The 7104-nt window shown below is 35.0% G+C and overlaps 1 protein-coding gene across 1 annotated transcript in view; it reads right to left on the bottom strand.

Annotated features, from left to right (window-relative positions):
• The window catches only part of LOC128092476 (uncharacterized), a 40031-nt gene extending 37095 nt beyond the window's left edge, over window positions 1-2936 (bottom strand). The window contains exon 1 of the mRNA XM_052706358.1: window positions 2610-2936. The gene's annotated coding sequence lies outside the window, so the exon portion shown is untranslated. The remainder of the gene's footprint in view (window positions 1-2609) is intronic.
• Between the last annotated feature and the right edge of the window lie 4168 nt (window positions 2937-7104).

A 7104-nucleotide genomic window follows, 5' to 3' on the forward strand; every position in this document is an offset into this window, starting at 1 on the left:
CCAAAAATGTAATTGAAATTTAGACAGCTACCAAAATGACAGGATTTTTTCAAGGAGCGAGATTTTTTCTGCTTAGTCATCCGTGTCATGTCCACTACACAACCCTTTTAACAGAATTTAGTTTCATTGAGAAAAAAAAAACTGAGAAATTGTAAAATCCGTAAAAAATCACTTTGACCCAATCTCACCCCCAGACCCAATGTCACCCTCACTGACGGTATACCGTCGAGATAATCGTTCTCTCAAAATTTATTGAGGGCTCAGTGCCAAAATCGATAGAATAATGGTACCAACTCACACCATCATAACAAATGAGTTCATTCGTTAGTTGAATCAATAAATCTCCAACAAGTGTCATACATCGACTTCTGACTTCTCCTTGGTCACCAAGCTGTGGTGGCCGAGGCAGCTAAGTCATTGGATTGGTTTGTCAAAGGTCTCTGGTTCGATTCCCGTTGTCGACACTTTTGGTTTTTTGTTTGACGGATGAACTTTTTTTGCAAATGAACCTCGAGAGAATAGTTCTATCGCCCATCTCGAGCTGTGTTCTCTGCGTCCGTGAATGGTACCACTATTCTCTCGACTCGAGACCATCATTCTCTCGGACTAGCGCTGCCAGTTTTGGGTGTATATTTATCTTCATGTTGAATAATCAATTCACAATTTCGTATTTCTTGTAATCTAGTAGAGTTTTGGAATTCTTTGGATTTACTCCATTAATAATCACTGGAAACTCGTCATGTTCTGGAACCAATTACCGGTGGTCACTGGCGGAAACTCCCAGGAAATGCAAGAAATCACGTTATAACGTTATAAGCAACATCAAACTTTATCAAATTGAAAATTATGATAATTCAGGTCGTACTAACGTTCATCATGGCATCCACTCTGGAACTGATTACCGGTGGACAATTCCGAAATATGCGAAGTATCAAACTTCACGAAGCTATAATTTTTGGAACGTTTAGAGTCATGCAATTTGACCGAGCCACGTAGCCCAGTGGTAACGCTTCCGCCTCGTAAGCGGTAGATCGGGGTTCAAATCCCGGCTCGGACCAACACAACTGGCGATCTTTTCCCTTCTGGAATCGATTGCCTAGTAAAGGGAAGGTAGTGTATCGTCACAAACTGGACCTTATCACGACGACACCTTAGGGAGGCGACCTATGGAATGTTAACATTAACCTTAATATGTTAACGTTAAGTTGAGAATGAAACTGCCACTGAATCCGCTTTGTAAATGCCGGCCCCGATTGGCTAATTTGAGCCTAGTTAACATGCGATGTATTAAATTTCATGAAATAAAAAAAAATATGACCTGTTACAGTAAGTTCTACCGGCCAATTTTTGACAAGGTCACAAGGTTGGTCAGCGTCTATGATTTGACCACAAAAACAGTAAAACAATGTTTCGAATTTCCAACAACCTTTGAAGAAGCCGTTGCCACCTCTGTCGGAAGCCAGGTGTCACTCGTCATCTGGTAATTGAGGAGAAACAATGTTAAGTGCGCCATAATTTTCCGAACCAGGAAAAAAAAACTTGTTTTGTCGAATCTATTTGTTAGAAACAAATATTCGTGCCGTCCCCCAACCAAGGTGAGAAACTTCCATTCATTCATTTCGCCCACCATCAAAAGCGCGCATGTGTGTGTGCGTGTTCTTTCACGCGCGCGTTTTTGTTATCATCTAATTTTAGCGCAAAAATATACACAAACACACACACACAATACAAATCTGTCCGTCGGGCGGAAAGACCCACTGCTGCAGTGGCAGGGAAAATCGCCAATGGTTATTTTTGGGGGTTAGATTTTTCTCGGCTCGCCTACTTTATTTTCGCTACAAACGACGACGACGTTTCGGCCTGCTTGGATCGGGGCCAACGCGTCCGGTTCAGGGAGGTCGACGTATTTTTTGAGGTTAGGAACGCCGCCGGATTGTTGCACTACTGTTTTGACATGCAAGTGAAAGCATTGCGTGACGTCACAGTGTGCATTTTGACGCAGATTGCAGTGTAAACAACAACAACAAAGTAAACATCAATCAATTTTCGAACCCCACAAAAGTTGTCTGTCATCGCGGTCAATTTCGATGCGTCAGAGTGAAAATCACTTTCAATCACTGATCAAAGCAATCGCCAGACTAGTCTACTTGGATGCGCTTCTCGGAACCACCTTCGCGGGTTTGGCTGAATGTTTTGATTCGATTCTACTCGTGCGTAGGAGCAGTTTGAATTAATTCAGCTGGCAATTTTCAAGAGGGCGTAACCTTGGATGTAAACAAACAGATCAAACCGCTGTCACTCAGTAAAAACATTAATATTTGTGAACGTGATGAAATGTTTGTTTGCTTTTGTGGTTACGTCCTTTTGAAAAGTTACCTTAGAATTTCACCCACACTGGCTGATTTAAATCGTGAACTCCTTTTGTACACTAGGTTGCAAAATTGCCAAAAAATGGCCTCGTGCAAAACTTTAACTCAAATTTCGAAAGATTTAGTTCTGAATGTTTCTTTAAATAAATCTGAGTGACTGAGTTACAAAAATGTAATATTTGAGAAATTTTGTTTAAGCTTAAATTTACCTACTTTAACGTTGCAACCCAGTTTACTGACCTGGTTTCGCCTCTAAAACCACACACTTTCATGCAAAAAAAAACCCAACGGAAATATTCCAATTATTCGCTCGTTGCAGTCGATGGCCGGTGTCCGGGATGGAATCCGGATCGCATCGCCGACGTGGGAGGGTTAATCTAGGCCAAAATTTTGGAATGCAGCTGGAGTGGATTGGCACGCGACGACCAGCACCGGCTATCGAGAGCTAATTAAATTCCAATTGAGCCTGGAGGGCCCCGCGACACGTCACGTCACGTCACGCACGCACGCACGCCTCGGAAACGGCACAGTTCACGAAACCCGGCATCGAACTGAGAGTGCCCCGTGCGCGACGTGCTCAGCACGACCACCGTGGTCTTGAGTGAGGGATTTCGTGCGCGGGATCGTGGGAGCGTGAATTTGTGAGAAATGTGAGAAAAAAGAAGGAGAGATTTTTGAAAAAGAGAAGAGAATAAAATTTTCGCGATCAGGATAAGCGGTGAGAGGATTGAAAATTAAATTCATTAAAATTTTATCCATAAAAAGAAAAAAAACATGACAACAAAATAAAATAAGTCCATAGAAAACGAAGCCAAAACAATTTAAGGGATATTCCAATTTATTGCAAGTTTTTTCTGCGATTTTTTTGTACACTACAAATGAATAGGGATTTTAGATTGTTTTTTGGTTTTGACTTTAATAAAAAAATATTAAAATTTTAAAGTTTGTTGTTAAATTTAGATATTTTTTTTGGCCTGGTTTTTCAACATCTATATATATAAAAAATTTCGATGGTTTTGTTCGAACGCGAATCAGTTCAAAACGGAGCGTCGGATCGAGGTGCTTTTTGTTGCGTTGGGTTCGTATAAGTCCAAGGAAGGTTCTTACGCCAAAAAGTGACAGCTTTGGCCACTCTGGAACCGATTCCGGAAAATCAGCAGATTGTATAGGAAAGGTTGCGTAAAATCAAATTTTGATCACATAAGCTAACAAGCTAAAACGTCAAGAAACCAAAAAAGGGAGGGACGAAGTTTGCCGGGAAAAGCTTTTTTTATGCAAAAAAAAAATGAACAAAATATTTTTTTTAGAAAATTCCCATTTTTGGATATGTTTGGTTAATTTCATTTTTTGACATTGAAAATGAACGCATATTTTCTGAGATATCCCTTGCTTTTCTTTCAGAGGCCTTATCACAGCAACCATTGGTTCTTCAATGACTTCGAAGCAAAATTGTAGGAAATAATCAGGCTTAGTGATTTTTCACCTTTAAAATTGCAATTTTCACGGAGATCATAATTCAAAAACTCTAAATTTCAAGGAAAATTCACGAAACGTGAAAAAAGGGTTAATAACTTTTAAGTTCAAATTACAGAAAGCACTTTTTATTCGTAATTATTTATTATTCTTCAATTAACTATAATATTTCTTCATCAATTTTAAATTGACACTCATAAAAAACTATGTTTGAATACGTTTGACCTTCTTTAATGATTATTAAAAAAACTTAAATATATATTTAATGTATATGTTTATTTATTTGCTTGAAAAAAAAAAACAATTTATATCGGCTCATCGAGAGTTGACCAGTTAATGCTAATTTGACAAGAATGTTTGCTATTTATTGTTGTTAAATCAAATGCATTTGAAACAAGCTGAGCAGTCTTTTAAAAACCAATTACAATACGACAATTAGAAAAAATATTGATGAAAAAAAATATTATGAATTATTATGAATAACGCCATGATTCGAAATCCGGACACTTAGTAGCATATCATTTTTGTTATAGCTGGCAAAAAATCATGTAATAAGTTGGAAATGTAGAAATATCATCAGGATGCAGTATTAACAGTCAGTTTCAAGAAAATGCATGCAAAATATGTCTTTTCTTACAATTTTTCATCAGAATTTTAAAACAAAAATGACTTGTTGTGCTTCGAATCCCGGACACTGATAAAAGCTGATTCGAAATCCGGACACTTTTGCTTCGAATTCCGGACACTCGATTTTGCTTATGAATCGCACAAATTTGGACTGAAATGTTAGTGGATGGCATTCTTTAGGTCTCAAATAAGCTGTTAACATCAAAACAATCGATAGTTTATATAAAAATTTGCTAGAATTTGAGGAAATCGAAACCATAAATTTCTGCTTTTGTTTTTCGGTGCTTCGAACGCCTATGAAATATTTCAAGTGAAATGTTTCGCATTTTTGGTAAACTTATAATTTTATTGTATTTAATTGTTTTGGCATTAACTTCAGCGTTCAAACAATGGATTTGATGTTGGAATTCATCAAATAACACAGTTTTGATATTCATAATGTGAACTTATATCCAAATAATTGAAAAAACAAGATGAAGTGTCCGGGTTTCGAAGCGTCCGGGAATTCGAATCATGACGTTAAACATACCGATTATGCATGAACAAAAAAGTTAACAAAGCCAAAATCAGCTATATGAATCCGATTTTTCTTAATTTTACTGATTCTTATTTACTTCATCCAAGTTTTTATCACGTTCAATACTGAGTTGATAATGTTACCATTTTGTTGTAATTTATTTTTCCCTTTCAATTCTTCAAATAGTTGGTATAACTCTGGAAAAATATTATAATTAAAGGCATAAAAAGTGGATAAAATATTTGCTAAATCTTGCAATTTTTAATTAAATTATTTAAATTTCACAGAATTTCACGAAAATTTCAAAATTTCACGAATTTTATGATGTCCGCGAAATCGTGAAAATTCACTAACCCTAATTAATATCAAATTAGTGTAGCTCTTAAAACATTTTAGACAAAAACATCTAAAAATATTAGCAGCTGCGAAATTTAAATGAACAATATATATATATATATATATATATATATTCATTTTCTAGCAAAACAAGTCTGTTAATTATCAATAAGTGCTTTGCAAATATTTTTTGAAGATTTTGTCTTCCCTGAACTTCGACTTGAAACAAATTAAATTGAAATTTTCCTTGACTGAAGATGAGAGTTAAGGGGTTTCAATAAAATGTTATATTCTGGATAACAATGACAACAATCAATCTTTCGCAAAATAATATGTTTAAATATCAGCAATCAGCATTCAAAAATTTAAACATTTGTGATTTGTTGAATTTCTACTAACTTGTTAAAACTAAAAGCATTCATTTTCAAATGACTTCTTATACTGGCCAATAAAACAAATTTGGCAAATAAGGAAGCACAAAAAATGCATTAAAATTTGCTGTGTTGCTAAGCTTTATAAAACTTATTAACTCAATTGATATAGAGACAAATGGGAAACAATTGATTTAAAATTGATATCCCAAATTTATTGCATTCATTATTTAAATCATTAATTTATTGTTATTTATTATTTATTTTAATCTGAGGTTTTCAAATGAAACGATTGAAAGTAAACTTTTTAATATTATAAGTTACTGATATTAGAATTATATTTTTGTAAATTAAATAGAGTTTATTTTTCGTTAATTTTTACCGGATTTTAAACCTGTGTGCAATTGCTCACTATATTCTACTAAATTCGTATTTTCCCAATTTTAAAATTTATCACAATTAATTAAGAATCAGATTTGAATTCCAGGAAAACTTTTGTTTTCTCAATGTTATTTTCATTTTTTAATAATGTAATGTTTAATGGAAAAAGTTACTTTTTTACCGGAATAAGTTATGACCGAGTTTGGTCATTATTGCAAATATTTGTTTGATAAAAATCAATTTCATTTTATTTCCATTTAAATAATTGAATATTGAACTTACTAAAAAAAAATAAAAATGCAGAATTTTATAAATTCAACTGAATTCAGTGATGAAAGTATAATTTTATGGCCAAATATTTAAAACAAAATTGTTTTCTGTGCTTAAAAAATATGAACATTGTAAGCAGGGTTACCAGTTCTGAACCGAAAACAATCTGGCAAAAAATCGGGAAAAATCTGATAAGCCACTATCCTCAAAGTAATTACCACAAATGTGCAGGGTTGTTAAAATATCAAAATATCAGCTCTCAGCAACTACAATTATCCCGCCTGAATAATCATGCCTCAAATACAACTGCTCTTCTCTCCTCATTGAAACTCTCAGCGCCGAACATAGCCGAACACGTTTTCGTGTTTACCCACTCGCGATTGACATTTTCCTTTTCTCTCTCATTCCCGCTTCCACGATCATCCTACCGCAACAGCGTTTAACCCAAGGGGCTGGAAACTCTAATATAACTTAGGAATACTGAGTATACTAACGATATTCCAGTATACTTGTTAGTATACTAACCTAAAAGCAATAAACTGTTAGTATATTAAGATACTCTCAGTATATTGGTAAGTATACTGGCGATATGCAAAGGAAATAATAAGTATACTAACATATATTTTGATATACTGGTTAACGTAATAATTATAGCTCTAAGAGTTTCCAACCCCTTGGTTTAACCACAAAAGCCGCCACAACACCAATTTCGCAAACGCAGTTTAACGGGACGTCATGCGTGGTCGGCTCCTAATCGCCA

Source organism: Culex pipiens, chromosome 1 (assembly GCF_016801865.2).
Source record: "Culex pipiens pallens isolate TS chromosome 1, TS_CPP_V2, whole genome shotgun sequence".
NCBI lineage: Eukaryota > Metazoa > Arthropoda > Insecta > Diptera > Culicidae > Culex > Culex pipiens.